The sequence below is a fragment of the Pristiophorus japonicus genome, unplaced genomic scaffold (assembly GCF_044704955.1).
Source record: "Pristiophorus japonicus isolate sPriJap1 unplaced genomic scaffold, sPriJap1.hap1 HAP1_SCAFFOLD_160, whole genome shotgun sequence".
Classification (NCBI taxonomy): domain Eukaryota; kingdom Metazoa; phylum Chordata; class Chondrichthyes; family Pristiophoridae; genus Pristiophorus; species Pristiophorus japonicus.
The window spans coordinates 1,383,961-1,396,017 of NW_027251278.1; positions in this window are offsets into that span (position 1 = coordinate 1,383,961).

A 12,057-nucleotide genomic window follows, 5' to 3' on the forward strand; every position below is an offset into this window, starting at 1 on the left:
AAAGTCAAAACACTGTTGGAACACAGAAGGTTGCGTGCCTTATTGAAGGCGCGTTCCTGGGCCCCCCCCCAAAACCAATCGCACCCCTTCCTGAGTAGCACATGGAGAGGCTCCAGCAGCGTGCTTAAGTTCTGCATAAAGTTCCCAAAGTAATTGAGTCGCCCGAGAAAGGCGCGCAGTTCTGAGACATTCCGGGGCCTGGGTGCCAGGCGAATTGCTTCGGTTTTGGACTCTGTTGGGTGGATTCCATCAGCAGCAATCCTTCTGCCCAAAAATTCAACCTCGGGTGCGAGAAACAGGCACTTGGATTTCTTGACTCGTAGGCCTACCCGATCCAACCGCTTTAGTACTTCCTCCAAATTACGGAGATGGGAGTCGGTGTCCCTGCCCGTGATAAGTATGTCGTCTTGAAATACAACCGTCCCCGGGATGGACTTGAGCAGACTCTCCTTGTTGCGCTGGAATATGGCAGCTGCCGACCTGATGCCGAATGGGCATCAATTGTACATGAAAAGGCCTCGATGTGTGTTGATGGTGGTGAGTAGCTTGGATTCCTCGGTCAATTCTTGCGTCATATACGCAGATGTGAGGTCTAATTTTGAGAAAAGTTTACCTCCAGCCAATGTGGCAAATAAGTCCTCCGCTCTGGGCAGCGGGTACTGGTCCTGTAGGGAGACTCTGTTTATGGTAGATTTGTAGTCCCCACAGATTTGTACGGATCCATCAGGCTTCATGACTGGGACGATGGGACTTGCCCAGTCGCTAAATTCCACAGGTGATATAATGCCTTCCCACAGAAGCCTGTCTAGTTCATGTTCAATCTTTTCCCTCATCACATAGGGTACAGCTCTGGCCTTGTGATGGGCCGGTCTAGCATCCTGTGTGATGTAGATTTTGACTTTGGCCCCTTTGAAAGTGCCCACGCCTGGCTGAAAGAGATGTTCAAATCGCTTTATAACTGTTGAGCAGGAGGTCCGTTCCTCTAATGACATGGCATGGACATCATCCCGTTTCCAGTTTAGTTTTGCCAGCCAGCTTCTCCCCAGCAGTGCTGGGGGGTCTCCGGGGACAATCCACAGGGGAAGTCGGTTCACTGTCCCTTTGTGTGTGACAGAGAGCATGGCGCTGCCGAGGACTGGTACGATTTCTTTGGTATAGGTCCTTAGTGTGGTGTCGACCCTTGTGAGTTTTGGTCTGTCTCTTTTATGTGGCCACAGTTGTTCAAATTGTTGAGCGCCCATGAGAGATTGACTCGCTCCCGTATCCAGCTCCATGTTGACAGATATCCCGTTGAGTAGAACCCTCATCATTATAGGAGGCATCCTGTTTGTAGGAGCAGCGGCCATTGATCGTGTTGACCCGCTGTACATCGGTGTCCTGGGTACTGTCCCCACCATCTTCTGTTCCGCTTTCCAACCCATCCGATTCGTATACCAGCCGAGCTGCCGTTTTTTTGCACATGCGGGCCAAATGCCCTGTATATTAACAATTTCTGCAAACAGCCTGCTGAAATCGACATCCCCTTGCCGAGTGCCCACCCCCACACCTCCAGCACAGACCTGTTCCATTGTTCAAAGTGTTCCCAAAGAATGAGCTGCATCTGGCTGATCTCTCTTGAGCTTCTCTCAGTTTGTAGTTGATTGATCGCATTGTGGGTTGATGAGGTGTGAACGGCCGTTCCTGTGGCCCTTGATGGCTTATGCCTGCTGTCGAGAGCCTATTCTCCCGGTTTTGTCTGTGTGTGGGGGTAGCAGCTTGTTTAGTGCTGTGAACTTCTTCTGATATTTTGTTAGTTGTCGTACCTGCATTGTAAATCAACCTCGTTTCTTCTTCCCCTACCAAGAATGTCTGTGCAACCAGTGCTGCTGCCTCTAAGGTCAGGTTCTTGGTCTCTATAAGCTTTCGGAATATGCCTCCTTGGCCTATTCCTTCAATGAAAAAGTCTCTCAGCATTTCTCTCCTCAGTTCATCGGAGAACTCACATAAACTAGCCAACCTCCGAAGTTCCGCCACGAAGTCGGGTATGCTCTGGCCCACACAGCGTCTGTAGTTGTAGAACCTGTGTCTGGCCATGTGTCGGCTGCTCGCTGGCTTCAGGTGGTCTCTTACCAGTGTACTCAATTCTTCAAACGACTTGCTTGCTGGTTTCTCGGGTGCCAACAGATCCTTCATTAAAGAGTATGTTTTTGAGCCACAGCTGGTCAAGAGATGGGCTCTTCTCTTGTCTGCCTTATTGTCTCCGAACCAGTCTTTGGTTACAAAGCTTTGCTGGAGCCTTTCTATAAAGTCCTCCCAATTGTCTCCCGCATTGTATTTTTCATCTGATCCGTTGTTCGCCATTCTGTGGATTCTGTAATCCCGTAACTTGTCGCCACTGTAAAGTCCTGTCCCCTCAGTACAGATTCACATGAGGCATGTGGTGAAGTCAAGGTCACTCTGGACCTGCACCTTTATTTCACAGCTCTGGAATGCTGCACTTGCCTGAGACCTGTGCTTATATACCTGTCTCTTGCAAGTGCACCCCTGGTGGTAAGGTATGCTGGTGGTTACAGGTCATATCTTATTACAGTCATGTATAGCATGTTAGGATACAGTTATATATAATAATGTAAGATACATGACAATATCACCCCTCAGACTGTGATCAGGGGCCTTGCCCTGACCGGTACCATGCCATGCCTTCTCCGTGATTGCTGCCCCCACGCTCAGTCTGATTTGTGTTTAGTATTTTCCCCCCCCCGTGGCATCCCTCCTCTCGCCATTCATTTCAACTCCGTGATTTGATTGATCTGAAGGGGGCGATCTTTTCCTTGTCTGTTCCGGCTCTTTCCTCCAGGGGTTGGTATTATTTGAATGAATGCAAAGCTTCAGTTTATGGCCCTTACATTTTACTCTGATAAACTGGGACAGCACAGGAGGAGAAAGTTGGCATCCAGGTACAGCAGGCAGTGAAGAAGGCAAATGGCATGTTGGCCTTCATAGCGAGAGGATTTGAGTATCGGAGCAGGGAGGTCTTACTGCAGTTGTACAGGGGCCTTGGTGAGGCCTCACCTGGAATATTGTGTACAGTTTTGGTCTCCTAATCTGAGGAAGGACGTTCTTGCTATTGAGGGAGTGCAGGGAAGGTTCACCAGACCGATTCCCGGGATGGCGGGACTGACATATGAGGAGAGACTGGATCGACTGGGCCATTATACACTGGAGTTTAGAAGAATGAGAGGGGATCTCATAGAAACGTATAAGATTCTGACGGGATTGGACAGGTTAGATGCGGGAAGAATGTTCCCGATGTTGGGAAAGTCCAGAACCAGCGGTCAGTCTAAGGATAAGGGGTAAGCCATTTAGGACCGAGAGGAGAAACTTCTTCACTCAGAGAATTGTGAACCTGTGGAATTCTCTACCGTAGGGAGTTGTTGAGGCCAGTTCGTTAGATATATTCAAGAGGGAGTTAGATGCGGACCTTACGGCTAAAGGTATCAAGGGGTATGGAGAGAAAACAGGAAAGGGGGACTGAGGTGAATGATCAGCCATGATCTTATTGAATGGTGGTGCAGGTTCTAAGGGCCGAATGGCCTACTCCTGCACCTATTTTCTATGTTTCTAAGGAGGCCATTGGGCCCATCGAGCCTGTGACAGAGCGATCCGATCAGTCCCACTCCTCCCCGCTCTTTCCCCACAGCCCGGCACATTCTCCCCTTCCAGTATTTATCCAATATCCCTTTTGAAAGTTACTATTGAATCTGCTCCCACCGCTCTTTCAATCAGCGCGTCCCCGATCACAACAACTTGATGCGTAAAAATAAAACTCACTTCCCCTCTGGTTCATTAAATCTATGTTCTTTGGTTACCGACCCTCCTGTCACTGGAAACATTCTCTTATTGACTCTATATAACCCCTCATGATTTTGATTTCTCTATTAAATCTCCCGTTAAGCTTCTCTGCTGCAGGGAGAACAAGCCCAGCTTCTCCTGTCTCTCCACATAACTGGAGTCCCTCATCCCTGGAACCATTCTCATCAATGTCTTCTGCACCCTCTCCAGGTCCCGAACATCTGTCCTAAAGTGCGGTGGCCAGAATTGCACACTTTACTTGACATGCTGCCAAATATTACTTTGAATCTGGTGTCACATCTTTACATGTACGGTGGTAAAAGGCCTGCTGGGTGGGTAATTGAACATTTGTTGATTTACCGCGATCCTTAACGTATTGCTAGACCTGCTCGGGTCCCGACTCCCTCCTGACTCATGCTCCCTCGCTAACTCCCTTCCTTTCCCCAGGGTAATATCACCTTAAGTAAAACATACGGTTTCTCCACAAGATAGAAACATAGAAAATAGGTGCAGGAGCAGGCCATTCAGCCCTTCTAGCCTGCACCGCCATTCAATGAGTTCATGGCTGAACATGAAACTTCAGTACCCCCTTCCTGCTTTCTCGCCATAACCATTGATCCCCCTAGTAGTAAGGATTTCATCTAACTCCCTTTTGAATATATTTAGTGAATTGGCCTCAACTACTTTCTGTGGTAGAGAATTCCACAGGTTCACCACTCTCTGGGTGAAGAAGTTTCTCCTCATCTCGGTCCTAAATGGCTTACCCCTTATCCTTAGACTGTGTCCCCTGGTTCTGGACTTCCCCAACATTGGGAACATTCTTCCTGCATCTAACCTGTCTAAACCCGTCAGAATTTTAAACGTTTCCATGAGGTCCCCTCTCATTCTTCTGAACTCCAGTGAATACAAGCCCAATTGATCCAGTCTTTCTTGATAGGTCATTCCCGCCATCCCGGGAATCAGTCTGGTGAATCTTCGCTGCACTCCCTCAATAGCAAGAATGTCCTTCCTCAAGTTAGGAGACCAAAACTGTACACAATACTCCAGGTGTGGCCTCACCAAAGGCCTGGACAACTGTAGCAATACCTCCCTGCCCCTGTACTCAAATCCCCTCGCTATGAAGGCCAACATGCCATTTGCTTTCTTAACCGCCTGCTGTACCTGCATGCTAACCTTCAATGACTGATGTACCATGACACCCAGGTCTCGTTGCACCTTCCCTTTTCCTAATCTGTCACCATTCAGATAATAGTCTGTCTCTCTGTTTTTACCACCAAAGTGGACAAACTCACATTTATCCACATTATACTTCATCTGCCATGCATTTGCCCACTCACCTAACCTATCCAAGTCACTCTGCAGCCTAATAGCATCCTCCTCGCAGCTCACACTGCCACCCAACTTAGTGTCATCCGCAAATTTGGAGATACTACATTTAATCCCCTCGTCTAAATCATTAATGTACAATGTAAACAGCTGGGGCCCCAGCACAGAATCTTGCGGTACCCCACTAGTCACTGCCTGCCATTCTGAAAAGTCCCCATTTACTCCTACTCTTTGCTTCCTGTCTGACAACCAGTTCTCAATCCACGTCAGCACACTACCCCCAATCCCATGTGCTTTAACTTTGCACATTAATCTCTTGTGTGGGACCTTGTCAAAAGCCTTCTGAAAGTCCAAATATACCACATCAACTGGTTCTCCTTTGTCCACTTTACTGGAAACATCCTCAAAAAATTCCAGAAGATTTGTCAAGCATGATTTCCCTTTCACAAATCCATGCTGACTTGGACCTATCATGTCACCATTTTCCAGATGCACTGCTATGACATCCTTAATAATTGATTCCATCATTTTACCCACTACTGAGGTCAGGCTGACCGGTCTATAATTCCCTGTTTTCTCTCTCCCTCCTTTTTTAAAAAGTGGGGTTACATTGGCTACCCTCCACTCCATAGGAACTGATCCAGAGTCAATTGAATGTTGGAAAATGACTGTCAATGCATCCGCTATTTCCAAGGCCACCTCCTTAAGTACTCTGGGATGCAGTCCATCAGGCCCTGGGGATTTATCGGCCTTCAATCCCATCAATTTCCCCAACACAATTTCCCGACTAATAAAGATTTCCCTCAGTTCCCCCTTCTTACTAGACCCTCTGACCCCTTTTATATCCGGAAGGTTGTTTGTATCCACCTTAGTGAATACCGAACCAAAGTACTTGTTCAATTGGTCTGCCATTTCTTTGTTCCCCGTTATGACTTCCCCTGATTCTGACTGCAGGGGACCTACGTTTGTCTTTACTAACCTTTTTCTCTTTACATACCTATAGAAACTTTTGCAATCCGCCTTAATGTTCCCTGCAAGCTTCTTCTCGTACTCCATTTTCCCTGCCCTAATCAAACCCTTTGTCCTACTCTGCTGAGTTCTAATTTTCTCCCAGTCCCCAGGTTCGCTGCTATTTCTGGCCAATTTGTATGCCACTTCCTTGGCTTTAATACTATCCCTGATTTCCCTTGATAGCCACGGTTGAGCCACCTTCCCTTTTTTATTTTTACGCCAGACAGGAATGTACAATTGTTGTAATTCATCCATGCGGTCTCTAAATGTCTGCCATTGCCCATCCACAGTCAACCCCCTAAGTATCATTCGCCAATCTATCCTAGCCAATTCACGCCTCATACCTTCAAAGTAACCCTTCTTTAAGTTCTGGACCATGGTCTCTGAATTTACTGTTTCATTCTCCATCCTAATGCAGAATTCCACCATATTATGGTCACTCTTCCCCAAGGGGCCTCGCACAATGAGATTGCTAATTAATCCTCTCTCATTACACAACACCCAGTCTAAGATGGCCTCCCCCCTAGTTGGTTCCTCGACATATTGGTCTAGAAAACCATCCCTTATGCACTCCAGGAAATCCTCCTCCACCGTATTGCTTCCAGTTTGGCTAGCCCAATCTATGTGCATATTAAAGTCACCCATTATAACTGCTGCACCTTTATTGCATGCACCCCTAATTTCCTGTTTGATGCCCTCCCCAACATCCCTATTACTGTTTGGAGGTCTGTACACAACTCCTACTAACGTTTTTTTCCCTTTGGTGTTCTGCAGCTCTACCCATATAGATTCCACATCATCCAAGCTAATGTCTTTCCTAACTGTGCATTAATCTCCTCTTTAACCAGCAATGCTACCCCCCTCCTTTTCCTTTTATTCTATCCTTCCTGAATGTTGAATACCCCTGAATGTTGAGTTCCCAGCCCTGATCATCCTGGAGCCACGTCTCCGTAATCCCATGTGGTGTAGAAGGCTGGGCTGTTTGGTGTGTACAGCCACTGCAATAGGTGAGTCAACACGGTGGGCAGGTTCCACACGTGATTCAGATTGATGGCTTCCAAAGATTATTGGAACCTCCAAAAAATCATCTCTCTCTCAGCCCCTGTCGCGCTCTCTATCTCTTCCTCTGTCTCTGTCTCTGTTTCTCCCTTTCTCTCAGTCTCTCCCTTTCTGTCTCTCCCTCCCCCTTTCTCTGTCTCTCCCCCTTTCTCTGTCTCTCCCCCTTTCTCTGTCTCTCCCCCTTTCTCTCTGTCTCTCCCCCTTTCTCTCTGTCTCTTCCCCTTTCTCTCTGTCTCTCCCCCTTTCTCTCTGTCTCTCCCCCTTTCTCTCTGTCTCTCCCCCTTTCTCTCTCTCTCTCCCTTTCTCTCTGTCTCTCCCTTTCAGTCTCTCTCCGTCTCCATTTCTCCCTTTCTCTCTCTCCCTCTCTCTCCATCCCTCCCTCTCTCTCTCCATCCCTCTCTCTCTCTCTCTCTCTCTCTCTCTCTCCATCTCTCTCTCTCTCTCTCCATCCCTCTCTCCACCTCTCTCTCTCTCTCCATCCCTCTTTCTCTCTCTCTCTGTCTCCATCTCTCCTTCTCTGTCGCTCTCTCTATCTCTGTCGCCATCTCTCTCTTCCTCTGTCTCTTCCCCCTCTGTCTCTGCAACAACAACTTGTATTTATATAGCGCCTTTAACGTAGTGAAGTGCCCCAAGGTGCTTCACAGGAGTGTTATGCAATAGAAATTTGACACCGAGCTGCATAAGTAAAAATTAGCGCAGATAACCAAAAGCTTGGTCAACGAGCATTAAGGAGCGTCATGAAGGAGGACGGAGAGGTTTAGGCAGGGAGTTCCAGAGCTTGAGGCCCAGGCAACGGAAGGCACGGCTACCAATGGTTGAACGATTACAATCAGGGATGCTCCGGAGGACAGAATTAGAGGAGCGCAGACATCTGGGAGGGTTGTGGGGCTGGAGGAGATTACAGAGATAGGGAGGGGTGATGTTGGAATTTGAAAATATGGATGATAATTTTGAAATTGAGGCGTTGCTTAACCGGATGTAGGTCAGCGAGCACAGGGGTGATGGGTGAGTGGGACTTGGTGCATGTTAGGACACAGGCTGCCGAGTTTTGGATGACCTCCAGTTTACGTAGAGTGCGTTGGAATAGTCAAGTCTAGAGGTAACAAAGGCATGGATGAGGGTTTCAGCAGCAGATGTGCTGAGGCAGGGGTGGAGATGGGCGATGTTACGGAGGATAAATAGGTGGCCTTAGTTATGCTGCGGCAATGTGGCTGAAAGCTCATTTCAGGGTCAAATATGACACCAAGGTTGCGAACAGTCTGGTTCAGCCTCAGACGGAAGTTGAGGAGAGGGATGGAGTCAGTGGCTAGGGAATGGAGTTTGTGGCAGGAACTGCAAACAATGGCTTTGGTCTTCCCAATATTCAATTGGAGAAAATTTCTGCTCATCCAGTACTGGATGTGGGACAAGCAGTCTGACAATTTAGAGACCGAGGGGGGGGTTGAGAGAAGTGGGGGTGAGGTAGAGCTGGGTGTCTCAGTGTACATGTGGAAACTGACTCCGTGTTTCTGGAAGATGTTGCATCTCTGCCTCGCTCTCTCCTTCTCTGTCTCTCCCTCTCCCTTTCTATCTCCCTCTCTGTCTCTTCCTCTCTGTCTGTCTATGTCTCTCTCCCCTCAATAAAATATAACCCATCAGAATAATTTCAGGATTGATGCAGGGATTTGAATGATTAAAGAGTAAGTTTGTGGAGAGGTTTTTGTGCTAATTGGGATTGTTTTGAGCTGTAAACTGGGATGGGGTTATTTGAGGGTTATACACTTGCCTGGATGGGGATTATTGGGGGTTATACACTTACCTGGATGGGGATTATTGGGGGTTATACACTTGCCTGGGATGGGATTATTTGAGGGTTATACACTTGCCTGGGATGGGATTATTTGAGGGTTATACACTTGCCTGGGATGGGATTATTTGAGGGTTATACACTTGCCTGGGATGGGATTATTTGAGGGTTATACACTTGCCTGGATGGGGATTATTGGGGATTATACACTTACCTGGGTGGGGATTATTTGGGGTTATACACTTGCCTGGATGGGGATTATTTGGGGTTATACACTTACCTGGATGGGGATTATTGGGGATTATACACTTACCTGGGTGGGGATTATTTGGGGGTTATACACTTGTCTGGATGGGGATTATTTGGGGTTATACACTTACCTGGGTGGGGATTATTTGGGGTTATACACTTACCTGGGTGGGGATTATTTTGGGGATTATACACTTGCCTGGGTGGGGATTATTTGGGGGTTATACACTTGCCTGGGTGGGGATTATTTGGGGGTTATACACTTACCTGGGTGGGGATTATTTGGGGGTTTTACACTTACCTGGGTGGGGATTATTTGGGGGTTATACACTTGTCTGGGTGGGGATTATTTGGGGGTTATACACTTACCTGGGTGGGGATTATTTGGGGGTTATACACTTACCTGGGTGGGGATTATTTGGGGATTATACACTTACCTGGATGGGGATTATTTGGGGATTATACACTTACCTGGGTGGGGATTATTTTGGGGTTATACACTTGCCTGGATGGGGATTATTTGGGGTTATACACTTGCCTGGATGGGGATTATTTGGGGTTATACACTTGCCTGGGTGGGGATTATTTGGGGATTATACACTTACCTGGGTGGGGATTATTTGGGGATTATACACTTACCTGGGTGGGGATTATTTGGGGATTATACACTTACCTGGGTGGGGATTATTTGGGGATTATACACTTACCTGGGTGGGGATTATTTGGGGGTTATACACTTACCTGGGTGGGGATTATTTGGGGGTTATACACTTACCTGGGTGGGGATTATTTTGGGGTTTTACACTTACCTGGGTGGGGATTATTTGGGGGTTATACACTTACCTGGGTGGGGATTATTTGGGGGTTATACACTTACCTGGATGGGGTTTAGGGAAACAGAGAATCTGACGACTTTCTGCCGATGGTCTCCAGCCTCCCCTCGCCCCAGGGGAGCCCTGGGTCTCAGTCTCGCTCTGGGCTATTTTTAGACCCAATCTTTCTATAAAAAGCTCAAGATTGTGTGTGTTTTCTTTTCGTAATTGCGTCACTGGCTTTTTTTTCCCCTCAACACTCCGAGTAACTTTAGCTGTTTTATAAACAAAGGTGACGAGGTTGAGCCGGCGGCGGGTATAAAGATCGGTGGGAGAGCGGGAGAGGGGGCTGAGAGACTGACCGAGGTAAGGGCAGAGGGGCTGGGACAGGGAGAGGGAGAGGGGGCTGGGACAGGGACAGGGAGAGGGAGAGGGGCTGGGGGCTAGGACAGGGAGAGGGGGCTGGGACAGGGAGAGGGGGCTGGGGGCTGGGACAGGGAGAGGGGGCTGGGGGCTAGGACAGGGAGAGGGGGCTCGGGGCTGGGGACCAGGACAGGGACAGGGAGAGGGGGCTAGGGGCTAGTACAGGGAGAGGGGGCTGGGACAGGGAGAGGGGGCTGGGGGCTAGGACAAGGTGAGGGGGCTCGGGGCTAGGACAGGGAGAGGGGGAGAGGGGCTGGGACAGGGAGAGGGGCTGGGACAGGGAGAGGGGGCTCGGGGCTAGGACAGGGAGAGGGGGCTGGGACAGGGAGAGGGGGCTGGGACAGGGAGAGGGGGCTGGGACAGGGAGAGGGGGCTGGGGCTGGGACAGGGAGAGGGGGCTGGGACAGGGAGAGGGGGCTGGGACAGAGGGTGGGGGCTGGGACAGGGAGAGGGGGCTGGGGGCTGGGACAGGGAGAGGGGGCTGGGACAGGGAGAGGGGGCTGGGACAGGGACAGGGAGAGGGGGCTGGGGGCTAGGACAGGGAGTGGGGGCTGGGACAGCGAGAGGGGGCTGGGACAGGGAGTGGGGTCTGGAGGCTAGGACAGGGAGAGGGGGCTGGAGGCTAGGACAGGGAGTGGGGGCTGGGACAGGGAGTGGGGGCTGGGGGCTAGGACAGGGAGTGGGGGCTGGGACGGGGAGTGGAGGCTGGGGGCTAGGACAGGGAGTGAGGGCTAGGACAGGGAGTGGGGGCTAGGACAGGGAGAGGGGGCTGGGGGCTGGGACAGGGAGTGGGGGTTGGGGGCTAGGACAGGGAGAGGGGGTTGGGGGCTGGGACAGGGAGTGGGGGCTAGGATGGGGAGTGGGGGCTGGGGGCTAGGACAGGGAGTGGGGAGTGGGGGCTAGGACAGGAGAGGGGGCTGGGGGCTAGGACAGGGAGAGGGGGAGAGGGGCTAGGACAGGGAGAGGGGCTAGGACAGGGAGAGGGGGAGAGGGGCTAGGACAGGGAGAGGGGAGAGGGGCTGGGACAGGGAGAGGGGCAGAGGGGTTGGGACAGGGAGAGGGGGAGAGGGGCTGGGACAGGGAGAGGGGGAGAGGGGCTGGGACAGGGAGAGAGGGAGAGGGGCTGGGACAGGGAGAGAGGGAGAGGGGTTGGGACAGGGAGAGAGGGAGAGGGGTTGGGACAGGGGGAGAGGGCTGGGGCAGGGAGAGGGGGAGAGGGGCTGGGGGGGGAGAGGGGGCTCGGGGCTGGGGCAGGGAGGGGGGGAGAGGGGCTGGGAGGGGAGAGGGGGCTCGGGGCTGGGGCAGGGAGGGGGGGAGAGGGGCTGGGGCAGGGAGAGGGAGAGGGAGTGGGGGAGCGGGGTTGGGACAGGGAGAGGGGGAGCGGGGTTGGGGCAGGGAGAGGGGGAGAGGGGCTGGGGCGGGGAGAGGGGGAGAGGGGCTGGGGCGGGGAGAGGGGAGAGGGGCGGGGAGAGGGGCTGGGGCAGGGAGAGGGGCTGGGGGGGGAGAGGGGCTGGGCAGGGAGAGGGGGAGAGGGGCTGGGGCGGGGAGAGGGGCTGGGGC